We start from the raw sequence: 12,029 nt of genomic DNA, 5'->3' as shown, positions 1-12,029 counted from the left end.
GGGAGCCGCCATCGATCTGTCACCTGCCGGTCGTCCCCGAGCTCTTTGAGCCCCAGTTCTACTCCCTGTGAGGCCGCCGTCGTTTCCCCTCTCTCCTCTTTGTTAATTTCGTCCCCTAGACCCGATCCCCATCGACGCCGTACTCCGGCCGCCGCCCAACTCGCCGTCCCTGCCGTTGCACGCCACCCCAGCGCCACCCGAGGCCACCAACGGACGCGCCTCGTTGCGCCTCTTCCAACGCGCCCGGCCGTGCGACCTCTCGTTGCCGGAGTTGGCCAGACGAGCAACCTCGCCGTGCTCTGTTTACGCCGGTGGTCATAACACCGGCAATGATGACGTGGACGCGTCATTAGCGGCTAATTGAACCACTAACTAACCCCCCTGGCTCGCTGACATGCGGGCCCCGCTGCCTAACTAACCAGCTAACAAAAATAGATTAAGATTAATCTAAACGCAGTGGCCCCATGCGTCACCGTTGACCTCGCTCACGTGGCCGTTGACCGGACCCACCTGTCTGTGACACTAAATGTCACTAGGTCACTGACCAGTGGGTCCCACTGGTCAGGTTTGACCTGGACCATGCCCGTTGACCTGCTGACGTCATGACGATATCATGCTGACGTAGTAATTAATTTCTGTTTAAAAACAATTCAGGAAATTCCAGAAAATGACTTAAACTTCAAAAAATCATAGAAATTAAACCATAACTCCAAATGAAATAATTTATATATGAAAAATTATCAGAAAAATTCAAGGAATCTGTTTATGGCATTTTCATGCATGTTAGGACAACTTATGGCTGCTGTTTAGGCCAATTCACATAAATAGAATTTAAACTCTCACATATGGAATTTGAATTTGAACCTAGGGTTCAAACCAACTCCATTTAACATGTTGCTAGTTGCATTAGCTCAAACCACAACATATTGACATGTCATGATCATGCATCATATTGTGCATTGCATTGATTGTGTTTCTTTCTCTGTTGCGGGTATTTGTCCCCGCTCGATAGACATTGTACCGACGCTGTGATCGTTGACACTGATGAAGACCCAATGATATCTTTAGAAGTGCCAGGCAAGCAAAACCCCCTTGTTCATTCCGGTATAATCCCACTCTCTCGCTCCAGCTCTCTGTTACTACATTAGGACAACAACGATTCATCTGTTACTTGCTACGGTAATTGAACCCCTTATCCTCTGCATGACCTGTCATTGCCACAGTAAATAGATGAAACCCACTAGCATGAGTAGGAGTTGTTTGAGCCCTGATGTGCCTACTCATTCATGCTTGTTTGTCATGCCTGATATTGCATAGAGTTGTGTCGGGTCTGATTCATCGGGGGATGAATCGGAGGTGTGTGAACATGCCCTACTGTGTGTGAACACGATTTGGTAAAGGTAGCGGTGAGAGGCCATGTAGGAGTACATGGTGGGTTGTCTCATTGCAGCCATCCTCAGGAACTGAGTTCTGTGTATGTGATCCATGAACAGCTACTACCACTCATTGGGATCCTTAATTTACCCTCTCGGCTTCTTAATCACCCTAGTACTCTGTCCAGGAGTTGCAACTAGTTTCTGGTGTTTGTAGTTTATGTGTTGGCGGCCGTGCGTAGCGCTGACCCTAGGGGTGGGCTATGTTACGGTAGATACACCATGGCACGGTGTACCAGGCGCCCGTTTGGTGTCTCGGGAACCCTGTTCACATCGTTCGGGGCCGTATGTGGAAACCTCGGCCGGACTCCCTGCGGATGGAACCTGGATAGGCGATAAACCTGGACTAGAGACTTAAGTGTTTAGGTAGGCCGTGGCCGACACCCTCATCGGGCTTCCGCTTGAAGGTTGCCGAGTACATGTCGTGTAAACGACGGTAAGTGGTGGGAGCGTGTGTGAAGAAGTACACCCCTGCAAGGTTATCATTATCTATTCGAATAGCCAGATTCCTCGGATATGGAAACTTGGACCCCTTGCATAGTTCATAGATAAGTGAAAGTGGATACTCTAAAACTCGCAAGATAAGTGTGAGTGCTATGGATGGCCTTCTCGTAGGGAGACGAGAGCGGATCCATAGTGGTGTATTGAATGGTGAATATGTGGACTCGTGTGCGCCACCTCAAAAGAGTTGCTTGTAGTCGTAGTTCAGGTTAGCCACTTGGTCAAAGCTGGCTTGCTGCAGTTAAACTCCACCACCCCCTTTGTTGATACCGATGCATATGTAGATAGTTCTGATGTAAGTCTTGCTGGGTACATTTGTACTCATGTTTTCTTATTTTATGTTTTGCCGAGAGACTTCAGTCTCGGTAGTAGTTCCGCTTGGACTTCGACGTTTAGCTTGTTACCTCAGCTACGATCTTGTACCCTTGGGAGGGTCTGGTATATAGTCAGGCTCCTCAGCCTTCTTCATTTTTAGTTGTCTGTACTCAGACAAGTTAAGCTTCCGCATGTGCTTTGACTTGTATGCTCTGGATGTTGGGTCATGAGACCCATGTTTGTAATATCTCGCTCCTCGAAGCCTAGTGAATAAATACTTGAGTCGTAGAGTTATGTTGTGATACCATGTTGTATTTACACATATCGAGCATATTGTGTGTATGATTGAAATGCTTGGTATGTGTGGGATCCGACAATCTAGTTGTTTATCCTTGGCAGCCTCTCTTATGGGGAAATGTAGTCTTGTGCTTCCATGAGCCATAGTAGTCTGCTACAGCCCGGTTCACCGGAGTCCTGCTAGCCCAGCACTACTGCTCAGGACACTTGACTGGCCGGCATGTGTTTCACTTCGTTCCTGTGTCTGTCCCTTCGGGGAAATGTCACGCGGTGACATCCGGAGTCCTGCCTAGCCTGCTACAGCCCGGGTTCCCGGAGTCCTGTTAGCCCAGTGCTACAGCCCAGATTCACACGCTGCTGACCGACATGCTCGATGTGATTCATGTATGCCTGTCCCCATAGGTTAGTGCCGCTTTGGGTTCACGACTAGTCATGTCGGCCCGGGTTATCTGTTATATGAATACTAGCGACACTATCATATATGTGAGCCAAAAGGCGCAAACGGTCCTGGGCCATGGTAAGGCGACACCCGTGGGAATACCGTGCGTGAGGCCGCAAAGTGATATGAGGTGTTACCGGCTAGATCAATGTGACTTGGAATTGGGGTCCTGACACATAGTAATTTCAAAAAAATTCCTACGCACACGCAAGATCATGGTGATGCATAGAAACGAGAGGGAAGAGTATCGTCCACATACCCTCGTAGACCGTAAGCGGAAGCGTTAGCACAACGTGGTTGATGTAGTCGTACGTCTTCATGATCCGACCGATCCAAGTACCAAACACACAACACCTCCGAGTTCTGCACGAGCTCCGAACCAGCAAAGCTTCATAGGAGAGATTTGTTAGCATGACGGTGTGGTGACGGTGATGATGATGCTACCGACGCAGGGCTTCGCCTAAGCACCGCTACGATATAATCGAGGTGGATTATGGTGCAGGGGGGCACCACGCACGACTAAGGGATCAATGATCAACTTATGTGTCTAGAGGTGCCCCCCTGCCCCCGTATATAAAGGAGTGGAGTAGGGGAGGGTTGGCCCTCTCTAGGGCGCGCCATGGGGAGTCCTACTCCCACAAGGAGTAGGATCCCCCTTTCCAACTTGGAGTAGGAGAGGGAAGGAAGAGGAAAGAGGGAGGAAGGAAAGGGGGGGGGGGCGACCCCCTCCCAATTCGGATTGGGCTTGGGAGGGGGGGCGCCACCTCCCTTGCTCCTTTCCCCTCCTTTCCACTAAAGCCCAATCAGGCCCATATACCTCCCGGGGGGTTTCGATAACCTCTTGGTGCTCCGGTATATTCCCGATCTCACCCGAACCATTCCGGTATCCAAATATAGTCGTCCAATATATCGATCTTTATGTCTCGACCATTTCGAGACTCCTAGTTATGTCCGTGATTATATCCGGGACTCCGAACTACATTCGGTACATAAAAACACAAAAACTCATAATACGATCGTCACCGAACTTTAAGCGTGTGGACCCTATGGGTTCAAGAACTATGTAGACATGACCGAGACACGTCTATGGTCAATAACCAATAGCGGAACCTGGATGCTCATATTGGCTCCCACATATTCTTCGAAGGTCTTTATCGGTCAAACCGCATAACAACATACGTTGTTCCCTTTGTTATCAGTATGTTTCTTGCCTGAGATTCGATCGTCGGTATCTCAATACCTAGTTCAATCTCGTTACCGGCAAGTCTCTTTACTCGTTCTGTAATACATCATTCTGCAACTAACTCATTAGTTACAATGCTTGCAAGGCTTATAGTGATGTGCATTACCGAGTGGGCCCAGAGATACCTCTCCGACAATCGGAGTGACAAATCCTAGTCTCGAAATACGCCAACCCAACAAATATCTTTGGAGACACTTGCAAAGCACCTTTATAATCACCCAGTTACATTGCGACGTTTGGTAGCACACAAAGTGTTCCTCCGGTAAACGGGAGTTGCATAATCTCATAGTCATAGGAACATGTATAAGTCATGAAGAAAGCAATGGCAACATACTAAACGATCAAGTGCTAAGCTAACAGAATGGGTCAAGTTAATCACATCATTCTCCTAATGATGTGATCCCGTTGATCAAATGACAACTCATGTCTATGTTTAGGAAACATAACCATCTTTGATCAACGAGCTAGTCTAGTAGATGCATACTAGTGACACTCTGTTTGTCTATGTATTCACATATGTATCATGTTTCCGGTTAATACAATTCTAGCATGAATAATAAACACTTATCATGATATAAGGAAATAAATAATAACTTTATTATTGCCTCTAGGGCATATTTCCTTAAGTCTCCCATTTGCACTAGAGTCAATAAATCTAGATTACACAGTAATGATTCTAACACCCATGAAGTCTTGGTGCTGATCATGTTTTGCTCGTGAGAGAGGCTTAGTCAACGGGTCTGCAACATTCAGATCCGTATGTATCTTGCAAATTTCTATGTCTCACTACACCACAACCCTTGATTGGGGGCAATTAAATGCCGGGAGAAATACGTGAACAAGGGCAAAAGATCTGCCGGAACATTCGTTACTGCCGGGAGAAGTACTTTCGGGCACAAAAACTGCCGGCAGAACTTGTGGAACAAGGGCACACATACTGCCAGTAAAATACTAGGGCCCGTTTTCTGCCGGGCCAAGTAAACCAAGGCCCGTTTTCTGCCGGGAAGTGTCTTTAGCACGAGATCAAAATTGTACCGGGCCTAAGCCCGCGCTAGCGATGGAAAAGGCGCGAGAGACTAAAATTTTGGCCCAAGACGCGCCCCAATCTCCCGAATCGACCCAATCCAAATTCGCCCCCAAATCTCGCCGTGCCCTACACCAGAACGCATCTGCCGCCGCCACAAGCACCGCACCTCCGCCTCTGCCCCCAACCATCCCATCGCCGTCGCCTCTCACCCACCGCACCCCCGCCCCCTCTCCCAACTACCCCACCGCCGCAGACCGCCCTCCGCTCCGTCCACTGCCGACGTCGCCCCAAGCACCCCACAGCAGCGCCGCCAAGCACCCAACGGACACGGACCACCACCAGCGCTGACCAGCTCCGTCGCCGAGCCACTCCACCGCCGACCACCCTCCTCCACCGAACGCCTTCCCACGCTGCATCGCAAGATTCATCTCTCGAGCAGGCGTCCTCCCCACAAGCTTCACCCGAGCAGCGAGCCGGTCGCCACCACTCCGTCTGCCGTCCCACCTCGCAGGTCTGCTCTTTCCCTCCCCGTTTCCCCCCGCATGGGCCAATCCCTGTTGGAGATGTGGACTTCTTCATATACGCTATCTATAGCTGGCATTGATTGAGGCTCAATCTGAGATGCTACTTTTTTCTGCAGCAATCTGAGACGCATCGCTACTGATGTTGCCTGCTTTTGGCCTTTTTAGACCTCCCAATAATTTATCTTCTTATCTGATTTCTCAGTGAGATAGAAAGATGGAAGAGGGTGCGGCACAAGGAAAGGGGATGAGTATGGATGCCTCCCCTTACCTCAGGAAAGTGGACCTCAAGATGTATTCTAGCCACTAAAACCTCCACTGGTTAGTGTTCGGGCTTATGTTCTTTCCTTGGATTTGGACTTTACAGATACAGTTTTAGATATACAATGTTCTCTTGCATTAGTAGTATGATTTATGGACTGTACAGTCTTGATGCTTAGACCAACTAATTTCTCAGTGGATGATACACCTACAAGTTGATGTAAGCACAAGATTAAGTTGATTTAGACCACAATTCTGTAAGAAAAAAATTATGTAGAATTGATGCCCACCAGAATTGCTTGGTTCATTTGTGTAACTAAGGTAGTCCTTTTGGTCACTTTAAATAAAAAATCACAAAGTTAGCATGTGAATTAATCTAGTCATCAATCTCCTTACATGAACACTAGATTAACATCTTCTACGAGCTCATGTTTGAGAGAAAAAACTTCTAGAAGCTTATCACATTTCCAGCCTGACATGTAAATCTGTTACAACACAACACACTTTGTAGTTGCCTGTTTCATCAGAAGTTTTGATTGATGTTAATTGCTTTTTGCTCTGCACATTAGTGTCTCCTCTGTTTGGTAATGAGCACATCTATGATCCAAATTGCGAACTACATGACTTCATCCTCGCAATTTAATCATACAAAGTCGATCCTTGTACCTGCATTCAATCTTATTAGCTCTCTGGTCTTCCACCATAGTGCACATTCAAGGATTAAGGTTGAGTAACATGTGTAAGATAAGTTCTATAGCATATTGCAACTCGTAACTTCCGTGATACAAAATTATTTGGTTCTCCCTGACAGTACACATTCCGTGAAATATATGCTAGAATTTTTTATTATTTGGAGTCTTGTGAATATGATCATTTTAGTGCGTTTTAACATATATATACTTTTAGTTGATTGCTTTCATGCCTCTGAAAATTAAGCGATTCCTTCCCTACATTTTATCTCATTGTTATCGGTGGAATCAGGGCATGATTTGCTATAATTTTTTAGTTATTGGTGTGCAACCAAAGCATCAGATTCTAAAAGGTAAAGAAAAATTCAATTCTATTTTGGTGTTTGCCGCTCATGTGTGTTAGTGTGTGTGCACCGAGCCAGGCCTTTGCAGCTGGATGCTCGGCGGAGCACACGCTGCCCTGTCCAGTGAGGATATTCCTGCGCTCGCACCGAGAGGCAAGTGTGGCCACTGCCGCTTTCATGCATGTTCATTTTTCTACACGAGATCTTGTGATTGCCAGTGCAAACCATCTGTGTTGATGTTTTTTGCCCATCCTTCTTCTAGACAGAATTGTGCATGAATGGTGTGTGAGCTTGTTAGAATTGTTTTGGATTTTTTTTTTCTCAATTTGCAATGAATCTGTTGTTGTTTCAATCTAATCTTCCAATCATGTTCTTCGTCTTATTTTGATCCTTCAGTCACAAAGATCCTAAAATGAATTAAGTAGATAGATAGATAGAAACTAACTGTGCAGCTTTGCGGCCTCGTTTGACATTGTGCAGGAAACAAAACTTTACTATTAATTGTTGAACGAGACCATGAGCAATGCAGCCTCGACCATTACATGTTTGCCTGCGATTTTCAAACTGATGAATTTGGAGCAGAGACACTGATGATGTACACATACCAATCACCAGGTATTACAGATTTCCAACCACCTGTATATGTAGTTGAACACTCTTTCTGGTATCTGAAACTACACGAACTCTGAAAAAATGAGTTAGATGTTGTCACAGACTTTGGAAAGAGGCCATCCCATTTTAGCGGATGGAAAAATATTTATGAGCTAACAATTGATGATATTTATAAACCTGTTTCACTATAAATAAGAAAATAATGCAAATCAAAAGATACTCAAGCCTGCATAGAGTCCATCGATATAGAAAAACCATTGTGGCTGTAACACTCAGTTACTCACCTAACAGAGTTTGATCCTGCTCACACTTATTCCAGCTTTCCGTTGCTTTTCTCAATTTGATCCATGCACGTAGAGAAAGGAGTTCGAAGGAGGAATTAAACACACGAAGAGAGAGAGAGAGAGAGGGGTTAATAGAGAGGAATCTTCTGCAATCCACAGGGCAGTGCACAACGTGACTACCTCTACCTGGTGCAAACCCCTTTGCATCCTCCGTAGAGCAGAGCACAACCAACAGCTCTGTAGCGATGCAATGCTTCTGTTACCTGTCCAAAAAGTAAACCCTTCTTCATCCTCGCCACATGGAGTGCAGGTCAGCGTTGCACCCCTTACTATTTTTCCTAGAACTGCAATCTCAATATGTTTATAGGAGTTTTGACATACCATGCTTTTGTGGGTCTGCTTGTGCACAAGCTCTACACCCTACAGACGAAGAAACGAAAATAATATCAATGTTGTAAGACTCGATCTACTTGTGGCACAGATTTTATAGAAACAGCTGGAAACTAGAATCAGGAACATGTATACTCGCTTTCAAGTTATCGTTTGAGCTTTGACCTAAGTCAGCAGAATTCTTTTTTGTAACATGGCTCTCATCTGTGAACACATGTTGTCTTCCTTTTATGTTAAGATTTTTTAAAACAAAACACATTAATTGACATGTGATTTGTTAGCTTTTTATAATGTTTTACTTCTCTGAAATCAATTATTGCAAAGATTCATTGCTAATGCTTTTAGTAGCTATATAAATCCAAGGTATTTCTTTAAATGACTATCTCATTACATCCAGCAGCTTCTATAAGTTGTTTCTTACCTGTTTAGGTTGGCATCACACTGGAAGATCTTCTGGTCGACGCGTAGTTGTACAAGTCAACTAGGATACATGGTGATTCTTCTGTTCATTGTGACAACACAATCAAGTGGCTTGAGGCATGTGGCCCTCTTTGAATAATGTAGCTTCACATGATGGTGGCGAGTCTTCTATTCAGAACATCCCATGATTACGGAAATGGCATTCAACAAACGGCTGAGCAGAAATATACAAAAGTGTGAACATGCCATTGTTTCCTAGACATAGCTATAGTGATAAGTCAAGCTCATACAGTTAGTGTAGCTTAGTTTGAATACATAACATCTTATTGTCTCATGTAAATTATGTTTACCAATGTAGTTGTTTGCTACTGAACACATCTATGGATGTTGAGATCTTGAATTTTTAGTCTGAATGTGTTTGAGGTCTGCCATTAAACCTTGTGTGAAATGATGTATGATGCCTGGGTGTATTGTGATTGGATATTAAATTGGGGATATGTTGCCCAGAACAGCCTAGATTGTTGTTGAAACAAATCATGATGGCCTATTATCTGCCGGGCAAACATATTTGTGCTGGCAGTAAAACTGCCGGGAGAAGTTTATCTGCCGGGAAAAGTAATCCCCGGCAGCCGTTCTCGTGGCGGTTCTATCTGCCGGGAGAACCATTATCCCGATAGTTTTTCTGCCCTTTAAAGAACCTTCCCCCGACAGTTTCTCTGTCCTTACATTAGTGTTGTGGTGTAGTGTCTCCCACCTGGACTTGATCGTGGATGGAATTGAAGCGTCTCTTGATGTGCCAAGGCAATTGCACCAGTATTGTCACAAAAGATTTTCATTGGACCCGATGCACTAGGTATGACACCTAGATCGGGTATGAACTCCTTCATCCAGACTCCTTCAATTGCTGCTTCCGAAGCAGCAATGTACTCCGCTTCACACGTAGATCCCGCCACGACGCTTTGTTTAGAACTACTCCAACTGACAGCTCCACCGTTCAATATAAACATGTATCCGGTTTGCAATTTAGAATCATCCGGATCAGGGTCAAAGCTTGCATCAACGTAACCATTTACGATGAGCTCTTTGTCACCTCCATAAACGAGAAATATATCCTTAGTCCTTTTTAGGTATTTTAGGATGTTCTTGACCACTGTCAAGTGAACCACTCCTGGATTACTTTGGTACCTCCCTGCTAAACTAATAGGAAGGCACACATCAGGTCTGGAACACAGCATTGCATACATGATAGAGCCTATGGCTGAAGCATAGGGAACATCTTTCATTTTCTCTCTATCTTCTGCAGTGGTCGGGCATTGAGTCTTACTCAACTTCACACCTTGTAACACATGTAAGAATCCTTTATTTGCCTGATCCATTTTTAACTTCTTCAAAACTTTGTCAAGGTATGTGCTTTGTGAAAGTCCAATTAAGCGTCTTGATCTATCTCTATAGATCTTGATGCCCAATAGGTAAGCAGCTTCACCGAGGTCTTTCATTGAAAAACTCTTATTCAAGTATCATTTTATGCTATCAAGAAATTCTATATCATTTCCAATCAACAATATGCCATCCACATATAATATTAGAAATGCTACAGAGTTCCCACTCGCTTTCTTGTAAATACAGGCTTCTCCAAAAGTCTGTATAAACCATATGCTTTGATCACACTATCAAAACGTTTATTCCAACTCCGAGAGGCTTGCACCAGTCCATAAATGGATCACTGGAGCTTGCACACTTTGTTAGCACCCTTTGGATCGATAAAACCTTTAGGTTGCATCATATACAACTCTTCTTCCAGAAATCCATTCAGGGATGCAGTCTTTACATCCATTTCCCAAATTTCATAATCATAAAATGCGACAATAGCTAACATGATTCGGACGGACTTAAGCATCGCTACGGGTGAGAAGGTCTCATCGTAGTCAACTCCTTGAACTTGTCGAAAACCTTTCGCAACAAGTCGAGCTTTGTAGACAGTAACATTACCATCAGCGTCTGTCTTCTTCTTGAAGATCCATTTATTCTCGATGGCTTGCCGATCATCGGGCAAGTCAACCAAAGTCCACACTTTGTTCTCATACATGGATCCCATCTCAGATTTCATGGCCTCAAGCCATTTTGTGGAATCTGGGCTCATCATCGCTTCCTCATTGTTCGTAGGTTCATCATGGTCTAGTAACATGACCTCGAGAACAGGATTACCGTACCACTCTGGTGCGGATCTTACTCTGGTTGGCCTACGAGGTTTGGTAGTAACTTGATCCGAAGTTTCATGATCATCATCATTAGCTTCCTCACTAATTGGTGTAGGTGTCATAGAAACCGGTTTTTGTGATGAACTACTTTCCAATAAGGAGCAGGTATAGTTACCTCATCAAGTTCTACTTTCCTCCCACTCAGTTCTTTCGAGAGAAACTCCTTCTCTAGAAAAGATACAAATTTAGAAACAAAAGTCTTGCCTTCGGATCTGTGATAGAAGGTGTACCCAATAGTCTCCTTTGGGTATCCTATGAAGACACATTTCTCCGATTTGGGTTCTAGCTTATCAGGTTGAAGCCTTTTCACATAAGCATCGCAGCCCCAAACTTTAAGGTTCGACAACTTTGGTTTCTTGCCAAACCACAGTTCATAAGGAGTCGTCTCGACGGATTTAGATGGTGCCCTATTTAACGTGAATGTAGCTGTCTCTAAAGCATAACCCCAAAACGATAGCGGTAAATCAGTAAAAGACATCATTGATCGCACCATATCTAGTAAAGTACGATTACGACGTTTGGACACACTATTACGTTGTGGTGTTCCAGGTGGCGTGAGTTGCGAAACTATTCCGCATTGTTTCAAATGAAGACCAAACTCGTAACTCAAATATTCTCCTCCACGATCAGATCGTAGAAATTTTATTTCCTTGTTACGATGATTTTCTAGTTCACTCTAAAATTCTTTGAACTTTTCAAATGTTTTAGACTTGTATTTCATCAAGTAGATATACCCATATCTGCTCAAATCATCTGTGAAGGTGAGAAAATAATGATACCCACCGCGATCCTCAATATTCATCGGACCACATACATCAGTATGTATGATTTCCAATAAATCTGTTGCTCGCTCCATAGTCCCGGAGAACGGCGTTTTAGTCATCTTGCCCATGAGGCACGGTTCGCAAGTACCAAGTGATTCATAATCAAGTGATTCCAAAAGTCCATCAGAATGGAGTTTCTTCATGCGTTTTATACCAATATGACCTAAACGG

At 44.5% G+C, this 12,029-nt stretch overlaps 1 long non-coding RNA gene across 3 annotated transcripts; it reads left to right on the top strand.

The window, feature by feature from the left end:
* The first annotated feature begins 5,383 nt into the window (after window positions 1-5,383).
* LOC123052674 (uncharacterized) lies at window positions 5,384-9,207 on the top strand. Of its 3 annotated transcripts, none has more exons than XR_006424939.1 (5): window positions 5,384-5,766; window positions 5,896-6,097; window positions 7,551-7,685; window positions 8,040-8,276; window positions 8,786-9,207. It is a non-coding gene; the product is annotated as an uncharacterized lncRNA (long non-coding RNA). The 3 variants fall into 3 exon arrangements; XR_006424928.1 differs by having other exon boundaries at window positions 5,385-5,766; window positions 5,982-6,097; window positions 8,002-8,276; XR_006424917.1 differs by having other exon boundaries at window positions 5,390-5,766; window positions 5,982-6,097.
* The last annotated feature ends 2,822 nt before the right edge of the window (window positions 9,208-12,029 follow it).

This window comes from Triticum aestivum, chromosome 1A (genome assembly GCF_018294505.1).
Source record: "Triticum aestivum cultivar Chinese Spring chromosome 1A, IWGSC CS RefSeq v2.1, whole genome shotgun sequence".
NCBI lineage: Eukaryota > Viridiplantae > Streptophyta > Magnoliopsida > Poales > Poaceae > Triticum > Triticum aestivum.
The sequence above is the reverse complement of the archived record's forward strand: the minus strand, read 5'-3'. Positions and strand labels throughout refer to the sequence as shown.